Raw genomic sequence first — 12,415 nt, 5'->3', positions numbered from 1 at the left:
GGGCTGGGTGTTGGGACCCTTACTGTTTGTGTTATATATTAACGATTTGGACATGAACGTGGAGAGCATGATTGGGAAATTTTCAGATGACACAAAGGTTGGCCGAGTGGTGGACAGTGTAGAAGATAACTATAATCTTCAAAACGATATAGATGGATTGGTAGAGTGGGCTATAAAGTGACAGATGTAATTTAACACAGAGAAGTGTGAGGTCATGTATTTAGGGAGGTCAAACAGTTGTAGGGAGTACACAATAAATGGGAATATACTAAGAGAAGTAGATGAAGTGAGAGATCTTGCCGTACAAGTACACAGGTCCTTAAAGGCATCAGTTCAAGTAGACAAGGTTGTTAAGAAAGCATATGGAATGCTCTCCTTCATTGGCAGAGGTATAGAATATAAAAGTGAGGATATAATATTATAATTGTGTAAAACACTGGTGAGGCCACAACGGGAGTATTGTGTGCAGTTCTGGTCACTGCATTACAGGTAGGATGTTATTGCTCTGGAGAGAATGCAGAGGAGGTTTACAAGAATGTTGCCAGGGCTGGAAAAGTGTGTCTATGAGGAGAGATTGGATCAGTTTTTTTTTTTTCCCCTTGGAACAAAGAAGGCTGAGGGGTGATTGAAGTGTACAAAATTATGTGGGGAAGAAGTGGGATGGACAGGATAAAATTATTTCCCTTGGTGGAGAATTCTAGAACCAGGGGACATAGCTTCAAGATAAGTGGCAGATGGTGTAGAGGGGACATGAAGAAGAACATTTTTACGCAGAGGTTAGTGGGAGTCTGGAATTCACTGCCCGAGTTGGTGGTGGAGGCAGAGACCCTAAACTCTTTTGAAAAGCACCTGGATCTGCACCTTAAGTGCTGTAAGCTACAGGGCTATGGACCAGGTGCAGGGAGGTGGGTTTAGAAAGGGCACCTGGGTATCCTCGGGCTGACATGGACAAGATGGCTGTAACTTTTCTATGATTCTATGAGTGACCCAGAAGGCTGCCTACCAGTTATTCCCACCAATGTGTGAGTATGTGCACTGGTGGAGGGTGCGGATGACAGCTGTAATGCCCCCTCGATGCTTGTTTCTGAGATATCTCTCTCAGAGCTGCTCGGATCTGTGGTGCCCTGACGGTGCAAAAATGGTCCAGGCTGGTTGACGGATTGATCTGCAAGGGAAGCAAGGGCATTAGTGCATCACAGGAATAAATGATGGGAGGAAGTGGACTCACGTGAGGCTTGCACCATGACTGCATGATGGTTCTCACTTTTGTCTGCTGTCCCCACTTTGGCCCTCTGCCGAGGTGCGGTACTGCTCCTCGCCTGCCAGCTCAAGGGCTTGCTCCTCAAAAACTATTCGGATTCTCAGCTCGGGCATGACTCCGGTAGGCTGTGTCCGCTTATGTCAGATATGTTCAGGTTTATCCTGCAATGAGACAGATGGGAAGAGTGCCTGGATCATGAAGTCTGGCATATGTGGGACGTGAGTGGGAGCAGGAATGTGAGGGGCAGATTATCTGCTGGGGCAAACATGGGACGTAGGGATAGCAGGGGTTGGAGAAGTGTTGGGACACAAAGTGGCTGGGTGAGAGATCACCATGGAGGTGTGATGGGTGTGTGAAGGAGTGCAGTGGGGGAGATGAGGAGGCAGACTTACCCTGGCTGCGGAAAGAAAGTCATCCATCTCCTTTTGGCACTGTTGCCCCATCCTCTCATGGCACTCACTGGTGACCTTGGTGAATGGTCATCTGCTGGAATCCGGGTAGAGGATGTCACGTCTCTGCTCCATACCATCCAGGGGTTTGGTCAGGGCCCCCTCTGTGAACCTTGGTGCTGTCTTCCTGGCAGTCACACCACCCCGAGTGGACTTGGAACAAGTGCTGGGGAGGTGTATAAAAGGAGCTGATTGCAGGATCCAGTTTTCCCAAGACGAGTAAATGAGAAGCAAACCACCATGAGCACAGCAAGAATCACGTGAGAATAAACATTTGTTAAAGAGGCTGATTAGACGGTGAGTTTCCTTCCGCCGCCAGTGGTGAGATTCTCATTGGTTTGCTCACCAGAACTGACACTTTGACAAAATATGGTAAGATTCTGCCCACTGCCATATACACACACAGGGCGAGATTCTCTGGCCGTGCCAGCCAGGTAAGCAGTAATTCCCACGCGAGGACAATGGACTTTTACATGGTTCGCGTCCCGCCCGTGGCAATCTTGTGTCAGGTGGGGTGGAAGAATCCAACCAACAATGCCACACACACAAATACAATGTCATACACACACAATGAAACACACATGCATTTGACAGATAAAGACACAATGTCATACACGCACAATGACACACAATATCATACGCACACAATGACACAATGTCATACACACACATACACTTTGGCACATGAAGACACACAATGTCATACACACACAATGACACCCACAATGTCATACACACACATGCACTTTGACACATAATAATAATCTTTATTATTGTCACAAGTAGGGTTACATTAACACTGCAATGAAGTTACTGTGAATGTACCCTAGTTGCCACACTCTGGCGCCTGTTCAGGGACACTGAGGGAGAATTCAGAATGTCCAATTCACCTAATAAGCACATCTTTCGAGACTTGTGGGAGGAAACCGGAGCATTCGGAGGAAACCTACACACACACACACACTGTGCAAACTCCACACAGCCAATGACCCAAGCGGGAATTGAACCTGGGATCCTGGCGGTGTGAAGCAACAGTGCTAACCAGTGAGCTACCATGCTGCCCACAAAGACACACAGTGTCGTGCACACAAATTGACACACACAATGTCATACACACACATGCACTTTGACACATAAAGACACAGTGTCATACACACACAATGTCATACACACACATGCGCATTGACCCACACACAATGTCATAACAATACACACACAATGATACAAGCACACACAAACAATGACATACACACCATACACAATGATATGTTTACACATTCAAACACATACTGCTCGCAATGACAGACACCATTTCTGTTCCCAGAAGTCACTGGACTGTAATTTGGAGAGATTTTCTCTTCCTTTGCTGGACACCGAGTTACAGGAAAGTGCTGGGCTACATGAGGCAAGTGGGAACTGAAGATTCGCTCACAGAGATCCTTGTGCCCACGTACTCCAGGAAAAGGAGGTGCGCTCTCACTGACCTCCCTCAAACCCTGACAAGGTCAGCACTGGGGAGGATCAGCGGGCACATCGCCAACATAACTGACAGGAACAGAGCCAAAGGATTTTCAGTGCCCCCTCGTGTTATGTGCTTCCCGCTGCACATTTTGCAGTACAGGATGTTTATAGATGCAGGAAAGCATGATGTAAATCTGCAGACTTCAGCCGTCACCAGCAAAGGGTTAATATTGTGTTTAGTAATAAATCTGGAAAAAACCCGAATGTTTTTGATGATGGCGCAATCTTTTCTGGTTGAGGATGGAGCAAGAGGAATGGGTCTTCAATCACTCTGGTTGATTACTTATGCTCACATTTACTTTTATCATCAAGAAAGATGGACCAACAGCTGCACCTAGTTTTAATCTACTCTTTCTATTTTGTACCTTCCCCAGTCAGATACATTCTCCAAATTAGTCATGTAATCAAGAATAAACAGCATGCATTGAAAGTGAACCATATATTGTATATACTTTAGTTGAAATCTGTGAAGAATGTTGACCAGATAATTGACTTGAACCATGTACCCCCTTCCCACATCACCTTCCTCATTCACACACTTACCCCCCAACTTTCACCCCACATGTTCATAATCCAAGCTTAGCATCATCTTTTCACAACATCAGAGAGGGTTTGACAGGGTAATCACAGAGAGGTTGTTTCCCCCTGGCTGGACACTGGACATCTCTTCCCGCAGGAGGTTGTGAATCTTTGGAATCCTCTACCCCAGAGGGTTGCGGAGGCACAATCATTGAGTATATTCAAGAATGAGAGTGATAGATTTCCGGGCGCTAAGGGAATTACGGGATATAGAGATAGGACAGAGAATGGAGTTGAGGTATAAACTTAGCCAGGGGGCAATATTCAACCCGCATTAATGGTCAGCGAGAATGGTGACACGGGAGCAAATTACGGCGAGATCGTGCTTTCTGATTTTCCAGGCATCTTGCAAGTGGCGTAACGGGAATCCCACCACAGAAGGTGGGGAATCTCATTTAAGTACATAAGCATCTTATTAACAAGCCCTCCCACCGGGACTTCCCCCCTCACTGAATATTCATCAGGCGTCGACGTGATGTTATGATTTGCAACAGCTGCATAAAAACGAGTCCCTGGCGACCTCGCCGCCGAGGGGGATTTCAATCATGAGCGTCAGGTCGCCATCACGCTCCAGGGTACCAATTACAGAAGGTACAGCGATGAGGACGCAGAGGATTGAAATATGTTCAAGTCGGTGCTGGGGTTCAGTCTTGGCATCTCAGGGGTTGGGGTCACTCACAGGCTTTAACAGCCCTTCGTGTCTCTGAGCCTCTAGGTGTAAAGGGGTCTGACGGCTAGTTTGCAGGCAGCGCTTCCCAACCTCTCTGCTGGGCTTGTGGCAATATCACCGCTGAGGGATTGACCTTCCAGAGTGGCAGCCGGAAAGTGGGTGGGAGCAGGTGAATCCACAGGGTCAGCATTGAGGATGACTGTGAGGTTTTCGGGTGAGGTCTTATCAGGGGCCAGGCTGCGTGGACAGAGTGGGAACTCTGAGATGGAGTGGATACCAATATCATGATGAATGAAGACCCTCACCCAGGAGTGTGGGGGGGTGGGGGGGAGCGACTGAGGTGAGAATGTAAGTAAAGTCGTCATAGAACAAAGAGAACAAAGAAAATTACAGCACAGGAACAGGCCCTTCGGCCCTCCCAGCCTGCGCCGATCCAGATCCAGTCATAGCCCAAGGTGACCATTGGCTGCTTTCCTCTTTGAGGGGGAGAGCTGACTGGTGGTGATTTAACCTGAGGATCACCTTGCCGCAGGGGAGGGGCAAGGTTGAGAAGGCAGGGCCCATCATGAATAACCTCAGCCGGTACCGGAATTGAACCCCCCCCCACACTCAGGCTGCGGGAATGCCTGGAACTTCAAGGCCACTAGTTATGGAGGCCAGGCTGTCAGAGATTAGTGTATGGTTGGCTGGCTGTTCAATTATTTAATCAATAGCCCATTTGAGCTGGGGGAAGAGGGTTCGCTCTAAGGATGAAATTGACTGCAAATTATAGTCTTCACACACATCAAGTGTGCCTTACATGCCACAAGGGGTGCTCCCTGACCCTTGCTTGACATGTCAATTGTGCCAATTTAGTCAGCATTGTAATGCATGAGTGTGCTACTGTTTGACGTCCAATTGTTAATCCTTTGGATGTGTTGCCTCTAAGCATTTAACTCCAAGGCTGACACTCACATCTCTATAACAGTGAGGTAACTCAGATGTGGCCCGCAATGCAAGGTGTTATGGTGAAAGCATTCACAAGATGGCGGGTGGCAGTGATTCGCTCATCTGTGGGGTTAGAATGCAGATCCATTAAATGCACTCAATGGCCTTCACTCTGCACACCCTTTGGGTGAGTCATATGACCCGCTGAGGCTCTGAATGGTTGAAGAGCTTCATTCAGGTGGAGTTGGGCGGGGAACTGTGGGGAAGAGGCTATGGTGTGACAGGGGAGAGAATGGGACTCATTGGAAAGGCGTTCACAGAGAGGGATACACATGAGTGGCTGTCCCAGATGCTGAGAGGGCTGAGGGTCAGGGCAATGTCACAACTCCTCATCGCTCACTTTGATATTCACTTCCTTTTGTGACGATAGGTAGACTATCATCTGTATATAATATGAGTAGATCATCATCATCTGTATGTGTATTATAAATTATATGTTTGCATTGCTGCCTACGGCGCTGAGAACCCGGGTTTGAATCCCGGCCCTGGGTCACAGTCTGTGTGGAGTTTGCACATTCTCCCCGTGTCTGCGTAGGTTTCATCCCCACAACACAAAGATGTGCAGGTTAGGTGGATTGGCCACGCTAAATTGCCCCTTAATTGGAAAAAATAATAATTGGGTACTCTAAATTTATAAAAAAAGAGAAAAAATGAATAAATAAATTATATGTTTTCCTGTTGCAGTTCTAGCATCCGATCAGCAGATGGAGTGAGTATGCAGGCACGTGACCTGGATGCACCATGTGTCACAGGACAAGGTGTTAGCAAGGAGATGATAGCAGTCGCATATTAGAGTAGCACTGTAGTATCTTAGTGGAAGCTAGTGTTAGACCATTATTTCCAAATTGTATTAATCTTAGACATTATAGTAATCCTTTAGAGTAGTGTTAGAAATAAATAGTTTTGTTGTAAAACAAAGTCTAATGTTCTTTGTTAACACTACCACATCAAGATTCAATATCAGAATAATGAAAGAACATTACACCTTTCACTTTTTGATTCTGGAGAATCGTGGAAACAGTTGAGCTGGCAATTATTTGATTGCCATCGATTAGCAGCAACAGCAGCGACATCAGCATGCCATTGCACTTGGCTAGTACCAGTGCTCTGCAGAGGAGGGGGAGGCAGGGCCCGGTACTATTTCAGGAGCAGATCCACAGATGGAAGAACCTTGGAGGAGACACAACCAGCCATGGGTATTCCAGTGTAAAACTTCCTGTCTCCAGATGTCAGAGATGCAGTGCTGGAGAGACTTCTGTCCCAGGGGATGGTGGGAAACCTGTGCTAGGTAATGCAAACGTTGGTACTACATGGACTGCGAGGTCACCCATTGTCTGTGGCCCTGAAAGTTATTGCCGCTCTGAACGTCTTTGTCAACAGCTCATTTTAAGGCTGCACAGGTGACATGTGCGGCATTTCCCAGTCTACCACGCGGAAGTGCATAAGGGAGGTCACAGGTGCGCTATTTGCGAGGGCCCACAAGTACATCAACGGACCAGGTGAGCAGGCCATGGGCTTCAGCAAAAAGCTGGTATGCCCCGGGTACAGGATATCATCGACTGCCTCTGTGTTCCCCATGGTGGGATGTGGCGCCATTTATGAACCGCAAGGGATACCACTCCCTTAATGTCCAGATTGTCTGTGGTGTTTGCCCATTTCCCGGAGGCTGCTGGGATAGTTACATCTTGGGAAGCTCATCGAATCCAGCCGTTTTTGAGGGAGAGCAGTGGTTGGAGAGATGGTTCCTCGGGGACAAAGGGTACCCACCCAGGAGGTGGCTGATGACGCAATGGGGAGGCCACAAACACCTGCTGAGACTCGCTACAATGAGGATCAATCTTCACGCGTGCGCTGGTTGACCAGGTGTTTGGACTGCTCAAAACGCAGGGTGTCGTGTATCATAGTGGTCTGCTGCGCTCGGCACAATCTGGCACTACCGTGGGGCGAGCAGCTGGACCAGGAGGAGATGGAGGAGCATCACATCTCCTTGGGTGAGGAGGAAGTCGAGGAGGGTGGTGAGGGAAAACCCGCAGAGGAGGCAGAAGAAGGACCTCGGGCGATGGCCAGGGCCTGCATGGGGAGCTGAGCTGGGAATGCCCTCAAGCCTCTCGGTATGGGGACATAGGGAGTGAAGACCTCTCCCACCGTGGGGTCTGACATGCTTTCACTATATGGTGTATGGGGAAAGCCATCATGATGGTGGCTACATTTGTGGGCAGGGCGCTAAAGCGATTGGCCGGACGCTGCAGGAGAATAATGATGACTTGCAGTGAGGACAGAGCGATGGTCCTCTTATCTTCTTTGAATTGGCTGTCTCCTGCCTGACAGAGAACTGAACATAGCCTGCCACTGAACAGGGTAATCTAGAAGCCCAGAGAGACTAAGGGACACTTCTCAGCTGCTACTGCCTCCTCCGATGTCAGGCATCCCAGTGTTTTTCTCCACCTACTGATGAGGTCGACAGACCCTTACACAGTTCCCGGCCTGGCATCCTGATAAATTCCACCACACCACCATTCTCACTCATGGCTAACGTGGGCCCCAAATCACCCCAGCATCTTTAACACAGGAAAACATCTCCAAGGCACTCCTCAGGAGTAATCAACCAACATTTGAAACTGGGCTGCATATGGGCCATACACCATAGGACAGGTGACCAAAGGTTTGTCAAAAAAGTAGATTTTAAGGATCATCTTAGAAAGGTGGAGAGATGGAGATGTTTAGGGAGAGAATTCCAGAGTTTAGGGGCCAGTCATCTGAAGGGGTGGCCACCATTGATGGGGCAATTAAAATAGAGAATGCGCAGGAGGCCAGAATTGGAGGAGCGCAGAGATTGCCAAAGAGGCTGGAGGTGATTGCAGAGAGAGGTGAGGGCACAAGATCCGGAATGAATTTGAGGAAAAGGACAAGAATTGTTAAATAGAGGTGTTGCCAGACCGGAGCCTATGTACATCAGTGAGCAAAGGGGTGACGGGTGAACGGGACTTGTTTGCAGGTTAGGTCACAGGCAACAGAGGTTCGAGAGAGCTCCAGTCTGCAGAGGGAGGAAAATGGAAGGCCAGTCAGGAGAATATTGGAATCGTCAATTAACTTACCACCCCAGACTAGAAGGGGAGAGGGGCCAGATTAACCCCAAATACTATCCTTCTGGAAAATGCAAATGTTGGCCCCACACTTAAAACCTGGTCCAGGTTAATGCATGAAAAATGCCCTATTTAACCATCGGGGATCCTCATCAGAACAGATTACGGTCTGTCAGAAAGGAGAAAAGAACATAGGATTGTAAAGAAGGTAAGTAACATTATTCAGGTGACTGAATAATGCTAATGGAGATGAAATGTATAAATGGAAATAAGCTTGATGCACAGATCTTGCTTCTATCTCAAACAATTTAAATGCATGCTACACCTCCAGTTTCATATTTCTGTGTCTAAATGTACAAATATTTGTTCACATCTGATGTGTACTTGCTTTCAATTAAATATTTGGTGCAACATAACATGTGGATTGCAAGACGTACCTCAGTTACAGATTGTTAAAGCTACCCAGTCAGTTTTGTGTTCTTTCTCAAAACAGTTGTACTGTTTTTCCACAGTCTGACTACGACATAATGACTTTTAGCATTTGACTCCGCCTCCCGGAAAAGGCTATAGGCACAGACTTCTGTTTAAGTGCACAGACATTGGATTCGACAAGGAATTTGCTAAATTAGAGAGACCTATCGAGTTCCTTGACAAATAAAACCAGTGCACTTTTTACTGATCCATTTTTAAAACAAATGTCAACTGCTCCTGTTGGTAATTACAGTTTGAAAGTAGATTAACCCTTCACCTTCAGCATCCTGAATGACCAGGCTGCAAAGGCAATGGAAGAGTTGGTGGAAAAACATGTCTGGCAAGAAAGAGTTAACACAGGGTTCATGTGCCCTAGGGTCAGTGATTAATCCACAGACTGGTGCTTTACCCTTAAGGCTAGAAATCTTTCTTTCACAAATGACAAAATTGGGGACATTAGGCCTAGACTTCAATAAATAAGGAGCTTAAAATACAAACCTCAACTCTGGACACACACACACACAGTATTTCACTGACCACAGAGGACAAAACCCTGAGGGTGACCATGTTGTCAAAACATAGCTGACGCGCTTTCGACAAAGCCCAATAAAAGTGGATATGTCTGCAGATTCCAGCTCTGAGCTATGGAGGTTACTCTGTGTCAACTCCGTTTAAATTGACCTCCCTCCCACCGATCCCCTCATCCCTTCCCACCCTACACCACAACCCACCGTTTGTGTAACACGAACAGCAGGAGGCTGGTAAAGGTTCCTACACAGTGGGAGTAAAGATATGAAGTGAAATAAATGGGAGTTTAAAATATATTGCCTCGACTATTCCCTCAACCTTGGTGCCTTACAACTTTTGAGTGAAGTATCCAATGAAGGAAATCAGTATTAAATTACATTCCGTACATTTACAGGACATTTTCAGGCAGGTGTGGCACTTCTTTGAAGTTACTGTACAACAAGTGGAAAACCTAAAATAAGCAAAGCTAAAACCCATGAGGGCAGAAGCCCTCCCAAAATAATCCCTGCGATGCCACTGCATAAAGGTCAGAAACAAGTTCCTTTTAGATGATATTCAAGCCTTTAATAGCTCCCAGCCAGTTTTACAATGATAATTTTCTTCATTGCAGGAAGAAAACAGACTACTTATCGTCTACCTGTCCATGGCAGTCTGGTAGGAGCAGTAATCTAATCCTGCTTGTTTAGTGGGTTGGGGGCTGGGTGGGAGGGTAGCAAAATGCCTGTGGGTCGACCCAGCACTGCTTTAATTACTACAAGAGCCAGGGCAGGATTCAAGTTGCACATTAGGCCCTTGCTGAGATCACTAATTATAATATCAGTTTTCCCCAAATTGGCCAGACTGAACGGCTGTGGTAACAGAGGTGACTTAAAGTTTAGAGAGTATGAGGGAGAATTTACCGGTCCCTGTTCTGATCTCCTTGCCATGAATTCACCCCTGCAAGCCAACAGTTGCCATAGGCAGTGGGATCCCCCTTCACTCATCATTTGAAACATTTAATTTCCATCATGTGCAGCCTCAACAAAACTCTGAGACTTAAACAAGAATTCTGTGGCAAAAACTAGCAACTGCCGAGCCAGAATGAATTACTGATGCCACTGAAATAAATATTATTGTAAATAAATAAACACTGTCTGAACAATTAAATAGACATATTTCCCATCCGTCTTTCAAGCACTTTAGTCTGCATTCAATTAGTAAAAAGTTGTTCTCTATCTATATATTCCTTGAAGCATGATTTTCATTCATAAAGGTGTTTTTTCTAAGTCTGAAACGCTGAACATGTTAGAAGAGGACTGCAGAGAAAATAGCATTTATATTGTTTGAGCAATTACTTTTGTGAGAAACTTCCACACTCTTGTGAAGAAGGAAATGGTAGAAAATGTATGTCCCAGCAATGGTGCCACATCTAACGGGAATTCCCATCATGAGGTAGGACCTCTTTCAAAAACAGAAGAATTATTCTTGGTGCAATACCATTATCCAGAAAATTGGTAATCGGAAGGTGTTTTAGAATTTTATTCTTTTTTTGGAGAAAATCTGTTTCTCATTGCTCATTCTTGATTTGTTAGCATAACTCAAAGTTCTCGTGGTTGCAACGTTTATCAAGTTGCAAAAGATGGGGCTAAATCCATGGCAACGCCTCAACCAATCAGGAAAAATATGGACTTACTTCATCTGAAATCAAGTCCATTTGTGTTTCATGTTACATTTTTGTTAGTGTATCTGAATTAAAATGAACATGTTAGGAAACGTCTCTGAAATTATTCTGTTCCCTACCAACATGTTGTCATTTTGGCATAATTCCCTGATTATGATTTGCAACTCAAGTTTTAACATTAAGTGTCAAGAGATCTTACAGAAAACAATTTTGAAAGCAAAAGCAGTTTCCACCATTCAAAGTTGGAATCAAATTAAAGGTGTGGAAGGGCAGCACGATGGTGCAGTGGTAACACTGCAATCTCACGGTGCTGAGGTCCCAGGTTCGATCCCGGCTCTGGGTCACTGTCCATGTGGAGTTTGCACATTCTTCCCGTGTTTGCGTGGGTTTCACCCCCACAACCCAAAGATGTGCAAGGGAGGCGGATTGAACACACTAAATTGCCCCTTAATTGGAAAAAATGAATTGGGTACTCTAAAATTAAAAAAATAATTAAGGGTGTACAAAATTGAGTGGTAAAAATTATTTTGATCTGATAGGACTTCCTCCCAATGCTCATACCAAATTCTTGATGACCTCTGAATATGAGACGTGTCAGACTATCTGTTTATCAATGTGTCTTTGAGATGCCAAACCTTGTTGCTTAACAGGTAGCATCTGCAGTTCAATGTGGAAAGATGCTTTGCCTCATACAACCGCAACTCTCCGAATCTTAATTTGTTGGGATGTAATCTGTCTGCTTTCATGAAACGCTGAAATCATTTGACGTTAGCACATCTCAGGTCCTCACAGGCCTTATGCTCCTGTCGCCCAGGTTTCTCATCAGTAACTTGACCTTGGCTTGGTAACTGCGATCGGCAACTTGATGCACTTCTCCATCTTCTGTCAGTTACATGATACCTCTCTGACGGCCAGTGAAAGCACTCCATATTTTATTAATTTCTAATCAAGTGTTCTCATGCATATAAAATATGGATTTTTTTCATTTTAAATACTGAAACCTTAGAGGCTTGTAATGGACATAATTCATTTGAGTGATATCTTTTGCATGACAGTTAAGTTCTTTGCTCTAGATAAATTGCCCTTATGCCTTGTTGAACCAGACTAATCAGCTCATAAAACAGATTGTCTGATAAATCTTTACATACATTAAATATGTATCCTTCCTTTCTTGTATTGTTGACTCACAACATCTCCACATGCTCT

Source organism: Scyliorhinus torazame, chromosome 1, assembly GCF_047496885.1.
Source record: "Scyliorhinus torazame isolate Kashiwa2021f chromosome 1, sScyTor2.1, whole genome shotgun sequence".
Classification (NCBI taxonomy): domain Eukaryota; kingdom Metazoa; phylum Chordata; class Chondrichthyes; order Carcharhiniformes; family Scyliorhinidae; genus Scyliorhinus; species Scyliorhinus torazame.
This window is presented reverse-complemented; position numbering follows the sequence as displayed.